Raw genomic sequence first — 19344 nt, 5'->3', positions numbered from 1 at the left:
AGCACAGGCCCCAGCGAGGATGCGCCGCCTGAGCGCCCGCGCGGCCCGGTTTCCGGGCGGGCACGACCCCCGTTGAGCCGAGAGACCTTCCACCCCCGACTTCGGACTGCGCGGGCTGGCGCCTGGATCGCCCTCACCGATAGCGTCCTTTCCCACCCGGAGAGAGGTATCAGTCCCCAAGAGGCGCTTCCTCAGGCAGCTCTGCCACCTCTGCATGGCTGCGACCCGGCGAACGGAGGGTCGTCGCCGCTGAGACCTGGGGCCCTTCGACGGCCTTGCTGATCCGGTGAGTTCCGCGGGGTGGGGTTCCAGGTTGGAGCTGGAGGCAACCCCCGGTGTCGGGGCAGTCCAGATTGGAAATAAAGAGCCCCTGGGGCTGTTAGGGATACTGAAGCAGAGGTGCCTCTTGACGGCCCCTTTCCTTCTCACACACAACTTGTCTGGACTCGCCAACCGGCCAGCGTGGAGGTTGGGAGCCCATTGTGGGGACTCTGCTGGGCCGTGGGCTGGGCATATGCCAGAGGTCACCCCACCCCTAAAACCAACAAACAAAGGTAGCGGGGGTAGCGGTTCAGTCTTCCGAAAATTCCCCAGGAACTCCGTGTCTTGTTGTTTGACGAGGGGGACACCCAGCATGGGACAGCTTGGGGTTCTCCCAAGTCACATCTGAGATTTTCAAGGGACATCAGCTCAGAGGGGTCTGTGGAGTCTCGTCTATGCAGGTGGCCGCTTTTGAGGATCGTACTCTCTAAGGCTAGACAGTAGCATGGTCCCCTTACAGCCTGCGTTCCTACAAAAAAACTCGCAGGGACAGCGGGTGCCCAGTGGGGCCGCGGCGTGACGTCACTACCAGGCCTCCCACGCCACTGGGGTTGCCGTGGCGACTGGACCTGCCTTGACCCAAGGCCGCAGGGGCCGGGGGTCGTGGTAACCAGGGGCAGGGCTCATGGTAACCATGGGCGGGCTGGATGCCTTTGGGAAGTGGAGGGGTGAAGCAGACTCCCCCCACCCCAAATGCAGCCCTCTGACCTAAATCCCCAGAGCCCTGATGAGGTGAGGGAGGGAGGCAGCACCAGCTGTCCCTGCTGATGCTCCGCCCCCCAAGGACAGGTGTTCAGCTTTGGTCATATAGCCTGGCAGTGCCTGGGGGCTTAGGATTCCCAAACAGCAACTTGCTGCTTTCCAAAGGGATGCTACAGAGACCACCTCCCTGAACCCCACCACATACCCCCCCCAGCAGGCTGAAGTTCCCAGGGTCCCCAGAGAGCTGTGGGCCCCCTGCCTTAAAACAGGCTACTTCTGCTCAGGAAAACGTGGGTGCCCCACCCCCAGCCAGGGAAAGTGCACAGGAGCTGCTTCTGCCTCTCAAGTTCAGGGGGTCCCCTGTTGTTTAAGGCCAAGATTAGGGGCCTTGGCTAAGCTTGAACTTCTGACTGCCCCACTCCTTTTGGTGGTTAAGATGATTTTGACAAGCTCCATGTGGTGCTCATTAAGTGAATGAAGGGCAAGTCAGGCTTATCAGTGCCAAGGTCTGAATAAGCGTGTCTCTGCGAAGGGGCCAGCTTTGACAGGGGTCAGGTACTACCTCTATCCTCCCCAGTACACCCCAGCACTGGTCCTGTTCCTTGTGAAGGCCCTGAGAACGCCCCCCGCCCCGTCCCCCCCCCCCCTCCCCGCCCCCCAGCATCCTGCTGCTGCTGGCTCTTTGATTCCTCTTCTAAGTTCCTTCCAGCAATTTGCCAGTGTCGGATGTGGGTGAAACTGCTGTGATCACATTTCTAGGAAAAGGTTAGAGAACTGTGTCATTGCTTCAGTGGCATGGGGTGGGGTGAGAGCAGAGGGGAGTGTATCTCAGGTCATTATGAGAATCCAGGCCCCATCTCAATGCAGCAAGCATTTTTTCTGTTCTCCTACCAGGCTCTAGCTAGATTAACAGGTCAATAAATATCAGTGGAGCCGCTTTGGGGGGCTTGGCAGGGAGATGATATTTCCAGCTGAAATGGTATCATTAAACACACAGGCTTCTAAGGACAGAGGAGCAATAGCAGATGGGGGGAGAGGTGGGCAGAAGGGCTGTTTGCCCTGCCTCTTGAAGCTTCCCAGTTTAGAAACAAACTCAGAGTGTGTGCCAGAGATCCACAAACACAGCAGTTGGAGGTTCTTCGTGGAGTATTTACACTTCCACAGCCAAGGCGGAGGGAAAGGCTGTCAGAATTGGGCGATTCCTTCTGTTCCCTTCCCTGGGTTTGGCAATAGCACCAAGCAATATGCAGGAGGGAGTGCCAGCTTACCCAGCATCTTCCTATATGCCAGGCACTTCATAGGATCTCAGTTACAACTTGCAGCACCTCCTGTGCTGGGGTCCGTTATACAGATGAGGAAACTGAGGCTCAGAGAGAGGAAGTGATGGGCTGTGGGTGTTCAGCCTGACAACCGCAGAGGTGTGGCTTAGAATTACACTGGGTCCAGAGTCCCCAGGTCTTCCCACCCCCTTCCATGGGTAGAGGGGAGGCACCCCCATTTCTTGGACAGAGTCCCTGCAAGAGTCAGCGACTATTGGCTATGGAGAGAGCCTGGCCTCACTGAGATAGATGCCTTGTCACCCTAAAACCCAGGTTGGAATTCTGCTCCCCCATTCCCTACAGGATACGTTGAGCAGAGTTATCTAGCCACTGCTGCCCTGGCCTTGTGGGCAGCCTGCTCCCCTCACTCCCATCCCTCTTTCTGCAGAACTGAGGGAAGGAAGGTATGGCTTGAAACCAGCCTGCCAAGAAGGGTTGAAAGAGCCAGTCCTAGGCTGCTTGTCATCTGCCCCTGTGGGCTTACTGGGGTGGGGTGTGAGGCTGCCCCCAGCCATCCCAGGGGCCAACCATCTTGGTAGGCACCCAGCTGATAGGGAAGGCAAGAAGGTATATAAATGGGGCAAGGGCAACTTTGGTAGATGTGGCTCCTGACCTAGCCTGACGGTTGCCAAGGGCCCATAGGAGGGGCGCCATGTGACTCTCAGAAAGGCCAAATAGGGATCCACCAGGCCGAGGGGTGGGAAGAGTGTTCTGGGCAGTGGGAGTGGCCATGTAGCATGCCTGTGAGTGCTGGGGTGTGCTGAATGAGGGGAGGGGGTGGCCCTGGGATGGCTGTGTCCTGGAGGCTTAGAATAGGGGAGGTTTAAGCAGGGGAGAGGATCCAGTTACAGCTGCCTTGTCTGGTGGTGAGCCTTGTCAGCTATCTGGGCAGTCCCCTCTCTCAAGGTTACTTTGCCCCCACCCCCACCACCCCCGCGCCCCAGTAATCCTTATCACTTGTCTAATTCCATGTAAGCTCTCCCATCCCCTATCCCTTCTGAGCATCACATTTGTTCTGGACTGGGGCTGGGCTAGGTTACTTAACCCGTGGGGGTGGACAATGGCTCATGATAAACAGCCAGGCTGTGGAGTGGGTCAACCACTTGTTGGCTGTGTGACCTTGGGTGAGTCACTTTGCCTCTCTGAGCCTCAGTTTCCTCCTCTGTGAGAAAGAGCTGATAATAGCACCCACTGCCCAGGGTGTGGTAAGGATTCAGTGAGGGCTTAGAACAGGTAGGTGGTGGCATACAGTAAGCACTGGATAAATGCACATTCTTGTGGCGACTGTTAGTCTCATCCTCAGAACGGAGCCTTGAATGGCTCTCCCAGTCTCTCTTGGAGCCAAAGATCAAAGATCCCAGGGCAGGTCTTTCACCCTTTCAGCTGCCTCTGATGGGTCTCCCACCCACCTGCCCAGGGCACCCCACGTGGTGGGCACACGTGGCTCCCATCTGAGCTCCTGTGGGGGGAGGCACTGGGGCTTGCCCAGGGGGCCCCTCCCCAACCTCCTTCCTGCCTCCTCTGCCTTCCAATCCCTCACAAACCGGGGGAAGCGAGGAAGCGAGTGAAGCAGCTCATATTCATGGACCGTAATTCAATCAGGCGGCGATTCCTCTGGGCTGGGGCGGGGGTGAGAACGAGGAGGCACGCACAAAAGGGCCGCTTTATTACCTCCCGCGGGCCGGGAATTGCTGCTCTCCCCCAGCAGAGGCCGGAGCCGCCTTTATTGTGTTAACCCATTTGCGTGTCAAGAGCTATTGTGCGCTTTCTCTGCCTGTGCGGGGCGGGCTGCGGGAGGAGGGCTGCAAGCCGGCCGGTCACCTCCGCGGGCACCGCCCACCGTCCTGATTGGTTGCTAAGTGATTTGCATCCAAGGTAATCACTTTTATCTCAGAAGGGTGTCGACTATAATTATAAGCTACTGACATCTTTTGAAATCTGCCTAATGACTATTTTAGTCTGCACGGGCTGGGGGTGGGGAGGGGAATTCTGGAGGCTGGGGCAGGGGAAGAGGCTGGAAGGGGGATGGATTCCTTCCACCTGGACCACTGATTCATGATTTGAGAAATGTCTGAGTGCCTACTGCGTGCCTGGAACAAAAGACGATGCGGAGATGGGGTGTTGCGTTCCCATGGGCAGAATTAGTGCCATTACAGAGATGGGGAAATAGAGGTGCTCGGGAGTGAGCCACCTGCCCGGAATCTCACACCCAGTAAATCAGACTCAGGCCGGAACCTGAGTCTCTCTGATCCCCAAATTCCTGTGCTGGCCACTGGGGTAGGGTGCTGACAGAAATAATAGTGGTGATCATGCCTGGGTAGAGGTCACCTCTCTGATGCCTTCTAGGGCTTACGTCATAGCCCTAACAAATACAGGTGCTGTTGCTACCCTATTTTACCAGGGAAGAAACAGGGGCACAGAGAAGTTCCGTCACTGCCCAAGGTCACACAGCCAGAGAATGGCAGAAGTATGAGGTCTGTTGGTAGCCAGAAGTGGGGTTCCAGCTCCCTCCTCCTCCACCCTCTTGTGGTTCCATGTGGTAAACATTTGGCATCAGCCTGGGCCCGAGCATCCTGCTGGCCACTCTCTGGGTGGCAAAGCTCTAAGGAATCAGATGGCCCACCACCTCCATGGGGAGTAAGATGGGTCTGCAACTAAGTCAGATTCTCAAAGCCAGAGCAGGGCTGAAGGAGAGACATCAAAGAGAAGAAATCTGCCGCTGGTCCTGGAGGACTTCCTAACGGGGTTGGGGGGTGTGTGTAGGGTTGGGGGGTGTGTGTAGGGGGCTTTTTCCCTGAAGACTGGGTGGATCTTCCCAGCGTAGAGTGAGTGGGGATGTCACTGGCAAGAGGGAGCTTGAGAACCAAGGGGCATGACCAGGAGGGCAGGGGAAGCTTATAAAAGGGTGGAGGTAAAAGGGAGATAAACTAGGAGGGTATGCAGGGCCTTGAGTGTGATTGGGGTGGAACCCCGTCTCCTGTACTCTCACTGGCTGTGTGTGCTCAAATAAGCCACTTAACCTCTCTGGGTCTCACTTTGCTCATCTGTTCAAGAGAATCATAGCAGTTTTCTCACAGGCTTGTGGGTGGGATGAGCTTGAGTGTGCAGAGTACTCAGGTGAACTTGACTGAGCCCTTCAGAGCTGGATGGGCCAGGCTTAGCCCCCGGGGCAGTCACCTTGGCCCTATAGCAAACCATCCTGGCCACAGCAGCTGTTTGGGGCCCTGGGAGTCCCTGCCATTATATAGAGGGCACAGGGGTCTAAGGCCTGAGAGGTCAGGGGGTAAGGCCAAGGCTGGCATGAACAGGCACCTGGGGATGGGGTCTTAATGACGTAGAATTTAATGACCCAGAGTTTGTGGTGAGGGGAGGGCCTCCCTTGAAGGAGGAGGAGGAGGAGGAGGAGGAGGAGGAGGAGGAGGAGGAGGAAAAAGAGGAGGGAGGTCCAGCTGCCAGCTGTCTGCTCAAAGATTTGCTGCCAAGGCAGAGGCAGCTGCCCCACAGGGTCCAGGTCAGAGCTTGGCACTGGAGGAGGCAGAGGTGGTAGGGCCTCTGGGCCTGCAGTCCCTGGACCTGAATTTGGGACTTGGCCCTGCCCCTCAACATCTGCATGACCTCAGTCTCCTCATCTGTCAGATGAGCCAGGAGTCCACTTTGGAGGGCAGCTGTGAGGCTTGGCAGTAACCGATAGCAAGTGGGCAGTAAACAGGAACTGCTATTTTCGCTCTTTATTCATCCGCTCATTTAGAGAGATTCACTGCTCTGTGCCAGGCTCCCTGCCAGGTGCTGGGGACACAAAGATGAACAAGCCCAGTTGCTTTGAAAGGTGGCATGGCCTCCAACACACCATCACAGTACAGTGGGTTAGTTGCCACAATACAGGAATTCACAGCCTGTAGGCACTGTGCCAGGAGCAGGGGGATAGAAGGGAATGAGCCAGACATGGCCCTTTGGGGCTCCCAGTCTGTCAAAGTACGCTGAGAAATCAGAGGTGGAAATTATTATTCAAACGGGGTAGCCAGGGAAGGCTCCCTGGAGGTGGAGGCACTTCCAATTGCAGGCTTTGGGAGCTTCTGTCTAAACACCTTTGCCTATTATGGGAATCACAGGACACTGTTGATGTCTGCAGTCTGCTCGATTGAGTTTCTGGCTTAGACATTTTGTTCTCATTTAATCCTCATATGGTTCTGGGAAGGGTGTTTTTATCCCTGTTGTGTAAATGAAAAAACTGCGGGCTCAAGGAGGTGAAGTGCCTACATGGCAGGTCAACAGAATCCCATTTGTTATCCATGCAAGATTTTGCCTGTCCTCTGCCTGTGAGGGCACTGAGCTGGGTGGGGCTGTCACAGGAGGATCCTTGGGCAGGGGCTGAAGGGACCAGTTCCGGATGAGCTATTGTCTTTATGAGCTACAAGACCTTGAGCAGGTCACACCCCCCCATCCTAGCCGGGCCTCCGCCATGTCCTCTGTAAAATGTCAAGGGTGGCGACTCTGTGGCATGCCTGGTTTTCCCTACACTGCTGTGCCCTTGGCAGGCATCGCCAATCAATTGCTGCCCTCTTCCCCTGCTGAGTTCTTTTCCTGACCTTGGGTTCTTTCCAGGGCTCTGGGCAGGCAGCACCAATCAATCAGCGGGGTTCTTTCCAGTAGTGCTCTGGGCAGTCAGCAGCAATCTATGAGCTGAAACCGTTTTGCTTGCCTGGCCTGGATGAACTCAGGTGTCCCTATGGCCCTTCTCCGCATGGTTCAGAGGACCAGGGTACCAAAGTGAGGGATTCTGGGAAATCTTATCTAGCATATGGGTTGTTCTTCAGCCATGAGAGTTGTGGTGTTGTGAGAGTCTGTTACCTTCCTCCATCTCCCAGAGAGACCTGTGTCCCCAGCCACGCAGCCCAGCACATGCTCAGTGTGAGTGCTCCAGGCGGATTCCCGATGCTTTCAGTCTAAATGACAATAACAGCATTTACTGAGCTCTTCCTGAGAGCCGGGTCCTTCACGGGCACCCTTTCCTTCATCATTCTGCAGAACACCTGCAGTGTGTCTCTCAGCACCTCTAGGAAGAATTCTTAGCCCATTTTAGAGATGAGGCAATCAAGGCTCAGAGGGGTCAAGTAGAGTATGGTCATGCACTTGCTGAGTGGCTGAGCTGGCATTCACACCCAGGTCTCCAAGTCCCCAGTCTGGAGCAGGGCTGAAAGTCACAGGCAGACAGGGCAGCCTTTCTGGAGGAACTGTCATTAAAGGCTGGTTGTCATTAAAAGCTGTCATTAAAGACAGAGCTGGGCCTTCTAGGAAAGGGAAGGGGGCCCTTCTAGGTGGAGGGAACAGCGTGAGAAGCAGCTCAGAGTCAGACAGGCAGGAGTGTTTAGGTGGAGGGAGTGTGTGACTGGATGTGGCTGGAACAGGGAGAGAGAGGGGATCGTGGAGGAAGCCAGGGCTAGTGCTAGTCTTGGCATTTGGGCTTTGCCTCCCCATAGTAGGGAACTGTAGCGGCTCTTTAAGCAGAGGAGTAACCCAGTCCTGTCTAAGTGTATTTATTCAACATCTCCATGAACCCAGGGTGCGGTCAGCTGGTGCTTGGGGCTACCTCTGGTCTACTAGAAGCTTTAGCCTAGAACAGTGCCTGGTACCCAGTAGGGAGGCATCCAAGAAATGTTTGTTGAGTGACTAAATGAATAATGAATACTCACTGGACTGAAGTGCTCCACTGAAAGGAGGAGAGGCCAGAGTCCCTCTTTCCAGGAAAAGCTGGACACCAGGTCTGGCGGTGGGGCTGGGGAAGGAGCCAGGCAGTTACCTGGGGCAGAGGCTTTCGCTCCCAGCACTCTGACCCCGCTGCCGGTCCCCAGGACCCCTCCTAGACCTTCCTGAAGTGCTGTCCCTGCCTTGCTGCTGTGCCTGGCGGGCAGCCCGGACCCAGCGCTTGGGGGGATAAAAGATGAAGGTTCATGACCATTTTTTAACTCAATAAAGGGAGAGACAAGCTGCAGGCTGCAGGCCGGAGATATAATTAGTTCGCAGCAGTGGCGCTTTCTTGATTTAGCTTCTGAGAGAACAAGACAAGGATGTTATACCCAATTAGCAGTAACATCCAGTCGGAGCCTCAATAGGTGAGATAACAAGCTATTTTTATGACTTTTCTTTCCCAGCTTGGAGGGGGCGGGGGAAGAGGGTATCAAGGCCTTATTTCTGTTCATCAGGGAACAATTATTAGCTCTCTCAGGATTTCCCAAAGCCAAATGATACATTTGTGAACCCAAACAAGCAAGCATCCTGGGGTGACAGACGGGCATTTCGAGCCCAGGAGTGGTGGAAGGGGTGCAGGCCCCTCAGCCCCATTCCGGAAGCCCTCTGAACAGGCTCCCACAGGCAGAGAGCCTGTTGGTTTGGCAGAGGCAAGCCCAGGTCCCTGCAATGTTCTCAGTGACTGCCTTGATTTCCCTACCTGCTTTAAAGAGCCCGCTTCAAGGAGCCACAGGGAGGCTGGGCCAGTTCCCCTGGGGATGAGGAAGGAGCCAGTGGTGGCCCTTGGCAGCTCTTCTTGGCACTCTCCTCGGTCCTTTCTGCCAACTGGGCCAGAGGTCCTGACTTCTCAGCTTTGAACCTGCCATCGCCCCTGCCTGCAGGACCCCATTACGGCTCACACTGCCCCACCACCCTCCTTCCTGTCCTGAGTCCCAGACCCAGTTTCTGGGTGATTCGTTCCACTCTGTCCACCCTCATTACCCACGCACCCAGCCAGGGCACCCGGCACTGGCCTAATCTCTGCTGGGCACGGAAGCCCTGCCAAGTCCCACCCCAGCTGCCTGGCCATACTCCGACTCCTGGCGAGGGCTAGGGGATGCCCAGAGAGGGAGCTGGCATGGTTGTCTCAACATCCCATCAGCGCGGGCCCCAAGCCCAGAGCAGGTTCCTGGGCCTCTGCCCATCATCCTGCAGCATCTGGCCCCGCCCTGCCCCTAGTCCCATCTCCCTGTCAGTGTGGAGCCCCGTGCTCGTGGTTCAGACAACTGACATATCCAGCCATGCAAAGTAGGAGTTTAATTGCAAACAGTTTTTATGGATCATGGGCCCATCTGTGCCACCATATGCAAAGGAAAAAAAAAATCCCCGTTAAAAAAAAATGTCTCCCTGCCCCACCCCCCAAACTGACTCCAAAAGAAATAGTTGCTGAGGTTTTCCTGGCTGGAGCCGAGCACAGAACTGGCACCTACCCTGGAGGCTTCCTGCAGGGTGGGCCTGGCAAAGTCAGGGGGCCAGGTGGGGCAGGGGTAAGAGGGCTCATGGGGCCTGCCTGCTGAGAGAAGGCTATGGCCTCAGCAAACTCCCAGCAGTTCCTGTACCCACTGGGTTCTCTCTCGGCTCCGGGCCTTTGCACATGCCACGCAGCTGTTGTATCTGCTGCCCTTTCCCAACCACCTCGCTGCTGCTGTTTGCATGGTCTCCAGAGCAGGACTTGGCATGGAGTGGGCATTGCACAATGTTGATGGAAATGTGGGAATGAGTGTGTTGTGGGCCCGTGGACAAGGCACTTCCTCACCCATTTCTAGCCCAGGAAGTGGACCCCAGGAGGGGTTTGGGATATTCTCAGTGACTGCCTTTGATTTTAAGCTGGACCAATTCCCCATCGGGCTGCTCACGCTCACAGACTCTCTTCTCCCCAGGGTCCAGGCCTCCTGCTGTGGTGCCCAGCTCACAGATGAGTCCCACCCCAGAGTCAGCCCTCCCCAGACCCTCAGAAAGGACTTCCACCTGGGTCCTGAGTGGGCTGCTTGTCGGGGTTCTGAAAGGACTCACTTCTGAGGCAGCCTGCCAGGGTTTGTCACACCGCCTCATCCCAATGACTTCAGACTGTCATTTCTCTCGCTCTGTGCCTCAGTTTCCTCCTCTGTAAAATGGGGATGAGAAGTTGGGATGCTGCATGTGAAATGCTTCTGTATGGGTCTGTCACTTTTGTTCCCTAAGGGAGGGTCTTCGCTTTGTTCTTGGGTGTCTTCCCAGCTTTCTAATCAGGACACTTGATGTTTACTGAATGAATGAAAGAATGAATGAATGAGTGCGGTATTCCCTCCAGGGAGGGAATGAGACAGGCTCTTGGCTTGCCAGCAATTCAGGGTTTTTAACACCCTTTCTATTGGAGCCTGGAAACCACTGTGTAACCCGTGGGGGATTATGAACTCCATTCTACTAATGAGAAAAGCTGAGGCTCAGAGAGCTCAGGAGACACTCCCAAAGTCATGCAGCTGGAAAGAAGCCGGAGCTGACCCCTGTGACTCCAGCAGACCGTCCCCGTCCCTCACATTGCAGGTGAGGAAGTTTAGACCAGAGTGGGGAAGGACTTTGGTCAAGATCCGACAGCAGGGAAATAGCAGGCAGCACGTGTGGGGTCCTTCCTACCCCCATTATAGGATGAGGAATCTGAGGCCATCCAGCCTCAGAGCCAGGCCAGCCAAGTCCCACTGCCCTTCCCTCCTTCCCTTCTCCCCCAGCTCTGTGCCCAGGATCACTGTACCTGTAGGTTTCCCCATCAACTTTATAAACTGCAACTCGGTGTGTGCCAGGAGCCAGGCCCTATGTGGGGAGTCCCTATGCCGCAGGCCCCCGAGGCCTAGTACTTGGTGCAGCCCTCCTGCAACAGGTAGCAGGGGAAAGTGGGACCCCCTGGGACCCGGGCAAGCACAGGCTAGCCAGGCCCCTGGCAGGAGCCCAAGCCAGGCAGCCCATTCCCTGCCCGGCGGTGATCACCAGCTCCCGCTGTAATCATTAAAACTATTAGAAGGAAACGTTTGCTTGAAGCAAATGTCAGGCGCCGAGCTGTGCTTTGTAAACGCTCACAATTAATGCCAATCAGGCCCGGAAAAAAAAGCCGGCCCGGAATCCTGTCTGTTTCGTCTCATTTGTCAGCTGGTGCCGCTTCATGTTGCACATTTTCATACAATTGCTATAAACATAAAAGGGAAACTCCACAGTGTTCCCGGGCGCCCGGATGGTGCGCGCCAGCTTAATTATTTGGTATTCCGCTGTTCACTTGGCCGCCCCTGACTGGGTGGGAGGGAGAAAGGAGGACTTTGTGTGGCAGGGTGAGGTTCTCCTGGGGGTTAGCCAGAGAGATGGGTCAGGCTCAAGGCCTGGGTCTCCTGTCCCACCCGCTGCAGGCCACGTGGCCTATGGAGCTTGAGGACATCTGTGAAACAAGAACAAACGGCTCAAAAATGTTTGCAAAATCCTCAAAGGGAAAAGAGGGGCTCGGAGTCCTGTAGACTTAGCTTCAAATCTTGAGTCCATCTCCTAGAACGATCCATCGGGTTTATTGCCTCCCTCCTGCATGCCAGGCACTGCACCTTGCCAGCTGCACCTCAGTTTCCCCATCTGTGAGTTGGGGAAAATAGCCCAGTGGTCAGGATTTCAAGCTTGCTGGGTCTGGGCTCTGGGCTGAGGGCCTCAAGCAGGCTTTTTCTCATTGGATTGTTGCACAGACGTTTCGAGGATCAACAGGGAGGGAGGGTGAGGCCTGGAGTCCCACAGCCAGAAGTGGGCGAGCTGGGGTTTGGACCTGGGTCGCTGGACTCCAGAGCCCATAGCCATTGTGCCTTCCTGCTGCGCCTTTCAGGGTAGCCATAGGGTTGAAAGGAGATGACGGGGCTACAAGTTCCAGCACACAGTACGTGCTTCGCAAACAGTAGCTACTGTCATCCCATTGTCAGCAGGTGGGCCAGGGGCAATAGTGGCCCTGGCCTGAGGGTCAGCACCAACACACATGGACCTTGCTGGATGGAGAGTGGAGGGTGGAGTGGTCTACAAGGGGTGTGCCGTTCCCCCTCGCTCCTCAGGGGCCTGGGCCCCCCAGGTTAGCAGGGTAGGGCTGAGGAAGGGCTGAGAGCATCCCTAACCAAGCCCCAGGACACTGCCTGCCAGCCCCCTGCCCTAGGTGCCTCTGATGTGGCTCTGAGGTTCTGGATGCTAATTGTGCGCCAGGCCTCACATCGCCTAACTGAACCCTCAGCAGCCCAGAAAGTTAGGCATGTTATTATCACGGTCTCCATTGTACAGATGAGAAAACCAAGGTCCAGACTGACCTAAGCTTCCCCAGGTAGGATGGGGGAGGAGCTGGAGCCGGCTTCATGGGCAGCGTCATCCACTCCGAAGTCCTTTTCATGTCTTCCCACCCCTCTCCCCAGCGCGGCCTGGATGTGGCCTTGCCACTCACTACGAGCCCTGCCCGGGACCCTTCTGAGCGCTCTGTTTCTCTGTGAACGGGGTCTCCTGAGGCCAGGCTGGCCCTGTCGGGACACATCAGCCTTTGTGCAGGCTTGAGCGGGCTCAGGCCAGGGTGGGCAGCCAGTGGGGTGGGGAGAGGGCGGCGCAGCCCAGCCGGCCAGGGATAAATGCTCAGAGCCGGGAATAGAGGCCCCTTTGTGTGGCGCTCAGTGGGGGAGGGGGTGCTGCCAGCTGCCACCCTGTGTGACTGGGGAGGTCCGAGTCCTCCACAGAGGTCCGCCACCACCCCAGGGGACTGGCCAGGAGCCTGTCGTCGTCTCTTCTACCGCCTCCTTCCACTGTGGTTTTTGCCTTTCTCTTGTTTCCTGGGGGCCTCTGGCTGCTATGGAGCCACTGGCAGCCATTTACTGGGTTTGCTGTGGGCCTACTATGTGCCATTACTGGGCCAACCACTCCACCAACCCCGCAGGTAAAGGGCAGTGACAGAAAGTCCCATGGGACAGAAAGACACTGAGGCTCAGAGGGGACAGGTGACTTGCCATACTCCCAATAGCTAGTCACAGGGCCAGGATCTGCGCCCTGCTGGTCTGGGGTCTCGGGACCCAGGGCTGCAATTTGAGGTGCCCATCTCTGTTGCCCGGCTGCTGGCTGTCTTCACTCCCTGGGCAGGCTCTAGGCCAGCAGCTGTGGCTTCAGTGGGGGCCAAGCACAGGACCTTGTTGAGGCCTGCCCTACCCATTGAACCCTCTCTGAGCCTCGATCTCCCTGGCTTAAAAACGGGAATGAAATAGAATCCACCATTGGTGGACATTATGCCAGAATGCGGGTAAAGCGCTCAGCTTGGTGTCTGTGCACACTCGGGCCACACAAACGTGGCCTGCGTTGCCAGCATTCCTCCTATGTCCTTGGAGAGGCGAGACGATAAGCTGAGGCAGTGGGCAGGTGGTGGGGATCTAGGGGTAACTCACAGGGGCATAAACATATGGCCAGGATTGTCTCGTTGGGTCCTTGCCACAGCCCCATTTTACAGGGCAGCAGATTGAGGCTCAGGTAACTGAAATGACTGGTCAAGGGCCCCAGGGTCCCAAGGAGCCAGGAACACAAAGAAGTCCCTGCCCTTAGCCTCTTCCTGTCCACCACCTGGCCCACTGAGCAGCTGTTCACTGCAGACACTGACCAAGTCCCCTCTGTGGGAAGCCCAGAACCACCCACAGGAAGCCCCCAAAGGCCACTTGGCTTCTGACAGCATATTCCAGCCACCTGGGGCCAGCTCACACCTACCAGGCCATTCCCGCCTCTAGGCCTTTGCTTAGGCTAGGGCTCCCACAAGGCGTGCCTCCACTGTCCCCTTCCCCAGTGCACTCATGCGTGCACACACACGCCTTCTCTGCATGGGTAACTCCCACTTGCCTCTTCCCTAAATGCCCCATGCCTAGTTGAGGCCTGGAGTCCCCGCTTGGGTCTCTTACCCTGCTCACCGCTGCGAGAGCCCCAAGTCTTTTCATCTCTCTCCCCGCTCTTCAGTGTGGCACATAGTATGCCATCATTGAAGTCTGAAACAAAGACCTAGTCCCTGCCTAGCAGAAGAAACAAATATAAACAGATTAGTGACAAAGCTGCGTGTCTGGGGATGGGGTCAAGTGTAGGACACGCAAGGAGCAGGAAGCGCCCCCCCCCACTGCCCCTGCCCCTCCCTCCTCTACAGAAGGGAATGAACACTTCTGAGCCCCTACTATGCTCCTGAAAACTGGGCCAACTCCTTTTAACCCTCCCAAGGCAAGGCAGGGAGTTTATAGACAGGACAAGAGGCTCAGGAAGGCAGATACTCGCTGAAGCCACTTAGTTTCTCAGGGTACAGCCTCGGTCTGAGCCTTTGACCATCAGACCCCAAAGCCCATGCAGTTCTCCAGGATAGAAAACTCAGGTGCCCATGGGGCCACCCAGGTGGCAGTGAATAAAGCAGCTGCCACTTAGCCTCGTGGGAATGTAGGCTCAGTGGTTCCAAAGCTGCCAGTTTTAGTTTGTTTTCAAGAGAAACAAGACAATGAGAATTTTAGGTGGAATTTTCTTTCTTTCTTTCTTTTTAATATTGGCAAATGTCTTTTTTTTTTTTTTTTTTGACCGCAGCTAACAGGGCAAAGGAGAGATGTTTGTGGATGGGGTTTGCACCCTTCAGCGATATGGTACTGTCTGAGTGGAGGGCATGATGGGGGTCCTAGGAAGTCACACCTTCTCCATCCCCATCCCCAGCCAGCAAGAGCCCCCCAGAACCCAGTGGCAACTCCATGCACCCCTCAAGACAACCCCAGACGCCGCCTTTACTGCCAGAGGCAGGGCCCGAGCCCTGCGAGGGCACCACCCAAATAGCTATAATCAGCAGCCTTGCCAAGACTTCAAACTTACCCAATTATCCTGCGAGGGGAAAAAAACACAAAATGAAAACAAATTAACATGTTTGCATAGAAGCTGCTGCAGCAACACACACAGCCGCACGCACGCACATGCTGGCGTGTGCACTGGTGAGGCTGAGATACTGCTGCCACCCCTCCCCAGGCCTGCACCCACCTGGCAGGGCTGGGCTGGGGCGTGCCAGGCTGTGCCCAGCACCCTGGGCCAAAACGTGCCCTAGGCCCAGCAACTAGATTGTCCCCAAACCTAATGGGCACTGCTTCAATTCACCAGCTTTCAGGGTTTGGTTTTGTTTTTTTTCCAATTTAATACACACAGGAAATTAATTGTGTGCCAAAATTCAGCATCATTGATCTAAAACCCTTTCTTCAGATGGGGAAACTAAAGCACAGAGAGGTTAGTTGACCAGCCAAAGGGTGCACAGCTGGTGAGTGAAGAGCTGGGGTTTGAACCCAGATGGGCCAGCACCACTGTGGCTCCCTCTTGCTTATGGATGATGTGCCAAGACCTCAGCCTGGCCTTCAAGGCCCCTCCCCATCCCCAGCTCCTCCAGTCCGTGTCCATTCTCCGCTCACACACTCCACCTCTGCCCTGCACGCTCTCATGCTGAGGGGCTGTGGGTGCTATGCGTTCAAATCCCTGATACGCCAGTCCCTTACTGGATGGCTTTGGGCCAGTGGCTCCTCTGTGTGCCACAGTTTCCCCTCCTGGAAGATTGGGATAATAATAGTCCTTACCTCAGGGAAGTCAGGACTCAGTAGGTGAATGACTGCAGTGTGCTACCTCTGCCCATGGGTGATGTCCCTCCATAAGAATGCCCTCACCCCTCCACCGCTCAGCTGGCCCTGAAAGACCTGGCTCACCACACTCCCTGAGCCCCTGTTGGGCTCTGTGCCAGGCACTGCCCTTGCCCCCAGAGCACACAGTCAAGGGGTTCAGATGCTCCCTCTTCCAGGAAGCGGCTCCTCCTGGCAACAACTCCTCTTCTGTGGGCTCCCTCGAAGCTCCTCCTGACCGGGGCTTGGGCTTGCTGGGTGTGAGCCTAACCATCCCTGCTGTGTCTGACTCTTCTCCAATCCCACAGCTTGGCGCACAGGAGGTGCTCAGGCGAGCTTTGGTGAGTGGAGCCATCCCTGCTCCCCTGGGCATGTTTGGGGCTTGTCCCTAGGAGTGGAAGGATCAACTGTGCTGGAAGGAGTTGCGGTTTGGGTCTTAGAGCTCAAGGGTTGCCAGGCCAGGGCTGCAGATGCATCCCCAGTCTCCTGTTTCTTCTCTGCGTGACTACAGACAAACCCCTCTACCTCGCTAAGCCTCTTGCTGTCATCTCGGGCACGTGACGGTGAAAGCTGAGGGTGGACATTGCTGGCACAGTGGGCACCTGGCGGGCAGTGGATTTCAAGGACCTGAGAGGGCAACAGTGAGAGTAGCCACTGCCACTGAGCGAGTGATTACACTCAGTGTGTCCATTATCTGGCTTAGTCCTCACCATGGCACGGTGAGGAAGGTGCGGTGTCTAGCCCCATTTTTCAGATGGAGAAACTGAGGCCCCAGGGGACTCAGTGACTTACTTAAGAGAGTCCTACTGGTAAGTGGCAGGGGCAGGGTTCAGACACAGCAGGTCTGGGTTTGTGCTTTCGCCGTGGTGCTCCTTGGCCCTTTCTGGATGCTGCCAGTCAGGAGCTGAGTGAGGCAGGCAGTGTCTCGAAGGTGTGGAGAGTGAGGACCAGAGGTAGGACGCCATCCTGGTTGTGGTGGTAGATGCCTAACTTCATTGGTCTCAGAACGTCCCCTTTAGCATCAGGGTCTTAGCCTACAGCCACTCCAACCACTCAGGACCAGGGCGGCACCTGGGGGAGGTGACCCAGTGCCTGCCCCAGGGGTGACCAGTCCTGTAGGACATTAGATATCCACTTGGAATCCCAGCCTTCCTTTGGCATAGCCCTGCCAAGGCACATAGACCCAGCTCCATATCCGGCCCCCACCAGATGGCTTTGGACAAATGCTCGTCTTCTCTGAACCCCTGCTCCCCACTAGAGAACGGAGAAGAGGTGATGCCCATGCCTCGCAGGACGTGGTGTCCAGCACGTGGTCACTGCTGGATGAAGCGGCCCCTGCCTTGACCTAAGGAGCCCGCCTACCCCCTTCTCCAGATGCTTCCCAGCCCTTGAGCTTCCCGGACACGGCTGGGGGCAGGACTTGTCTTGCCTCCTAGACCATGCCCACTAGCGTGTGACAGTGGGTCTGAGAGGAGGCTTTTGCCTACTTGCTGCCAGCCCTGCCCCTGTGCCCACTCACCACTGTGTTGACGAGCACACTCTCGGTTCTCTGGGGGTCCAGGTGTTCCAGATGTGCGGAGGGGTTTGTCGGGTTGAGGTGGTAAACTGTGCAGTGAAAGGAGGGGGAAGAGACCCCAAAGCAGATGGCCAGAGAGGCAGGAGACCGCAAGCCCTGGGCCACACAAGGAGCTGGTGGAAAAGAGAGGCCCCGACATATCCCTTTGTTCAGTGGGGATTTATTCAGCATATACTATGTGCCTGGCCTTGAAGTAGAAAGAGACTAGAGATGGGTCTGTGAGGCCCCAGCCCGGCCACGTCACTGCTGTGCACCCCTGGGCAAGCCATGTGGTCTCTCGGGACCCAACCTCCTCAAACAGCTGTGGAGAGAGGGTAGCAGTAAGATGACATTTATAGCAGTTGGTTGAGAGCCTGGGAATTGCACACTCAGAGGTTCAGACCCCCGCCGCACACCTTGGAGGTAGGGTAGGAGCCAGTTCTAGTGGCTGTCCTAGAGCTGTGAGTGGCAGAGGGCCTGGCCCCCTCCTGCCCTCCCTTCTGAGGCTCAGAGCAAAAGCTAGGGGCTGGTGGGGTGCAAAAAAGAGAAGTTTCTTTTATCTCCCTTATTACAAAAATCATAGTCATCTTTTAGTATTTGGACATGACAAGTCTGATGAAGAAAAACTCAGCCATCATCCAACTTCCCAGAGCTGAGTACGTGGTCTCATGATGGGGACATTCTTCCCAGGTGTCAGGCATTCGGCAAGTGTCTGACGTCGCCTTGCAGAAATGACCAGCTTGGTCAAGCAGGGCTCACGTGAGTGCGTTGGTACACGGACATGGCCAAGCCCAGGGCCCGACACCAAGGCAGGGCCTGCTCTATGCTAAGCCTGCCCTGGGCCTTGCACCCATCGGCACGTTCCGGCCTGAGCTTCTGGGAGCCACCTGCCCGCCCTCCTGCCCAGCAGCGCATTGTCTGCCATGTGGGGGCTCCGAGCAGCCGTTGTTCTGCACACATCTGATCCCGTCTTTTCCACATCAGATCATTTGTAACCGTCACCAGGCAATCGGGCCCGTCACTGATTCAATCTCGTCTTTGTGCTGTCACAGCCGTTTTTCTGCGCGGGGCTGATCTTGAAAAGAGGCCCATCTTCTCGGCCTGCTTTTCATAAGCAGGGGGAGGGCATGAGGGTGTGTGTGTGTGTGTGTGTACACGTCCCCCACCTATGTGTGTACACACACACACGCACACGTACTGGCCTCTGCCTCTCACTGAGAGGACAATTTGGAATGAGGTAGGCGGACAAGAGCCCCGGGCTGCCACCCCAACCCCCATCCTCTACCACCTACCCACCCTGAGCACCTACTGTGTGCCCCAGTGTACAAACACAGCGGAGTCTGTGCTCCAGTAGAGGAGATAGATGCTCAATCATTCATCAGTAATTTCAGAGTGGTAATGACAATGAAGGAACTACAACGGCAATGGGATAGTGGCCAGGGCAGGGGGCCGCCGACTTAGATGGGAGATGAAGGTGGGCCTCTCGGAGGAGGTGATGTTTGAGTTGAGGTGTGAATGAGGAGACAGAGCTGGCACAGAGAGCGCCACCCAGTCTGAACTGAGATGTTCTGTAAGTGTAAAATCCACCCCAGCTTTAAAAGACTTGGTATGAAAAAAAGATGTACAATATTTGAATATTTGAATATTAATTACACATTGAAGAGATACTATTTTGGATATACTGGATTAAATAAACTAAATTATTAAACATAATTTCTCCTGTGGGTACTATTAGAAAATGTATAACCTGTTATATTTCTATGGGAAAGCATTGTTGTAGAGTATTTAGGTAGAAATAAAAATGCCAGTGCAAAGGCCCTGGGGTGAAGCCCAAGTTGCCCTGTTAGAGGACCAGGAGAAAAGCCAGTGCAGCTGAGCAGGGTGACAGTGGGAGAGGCACCGTACAGGCAGGGAGTGGGGAAGAGGTTCACGCAGGGCCTCCGAGGAGATTGTTATAAATGCCATGGAAGCCAGTGGGGGAGTTTTGAGCGGAGAAGGCAGCGAATTCCACAATTCCACGTGGAGAGGTTCAGCCTGGCCCCTG

The 19344-nt window shown here is 55.8% G+C and overlaps 1 protein-coding gene across 1 annotated transcript in view; it reads left to right on the top strand.

Annotated features, from left to right (window-relative positions):
• The first annotated feature begins 203 nt into the window (after nucleotides 1–203).
• The window catches only part of FAM222A (family with sequence similarity 222 member A), a 57911-nt gene continuing 38770 nt past the window's right edge, over nucleotides 204–19344 (top strand). The window contains exon 1 of the mRNA XM_019649154.1: nucleotides 204–286. The gene's annotated coding sequence lies outside the window, so the exon portion shown is untranslated. The remainder of the gene's footprint in view (nucleotides 287–19344) is intronic.

Source organism: Hipposideros armiger, unplaced genomic scaffold, assembly GCF_001890085.2.
Source record: "Hipposideros armiger isolate ML-2016 unplaced genomic scaffold, ASM189008v1 scaffold_129, whole genome shotgun sequence".
NCBI lineage: Eukaryota > Metazoa > Chordata > Mammalia > Chiroptera > Hipposideridae > Hipposideros > Hipposideros armiger.
This window is presented reverse-complemented; position numbering and strand designations above follow the sequence as displayed.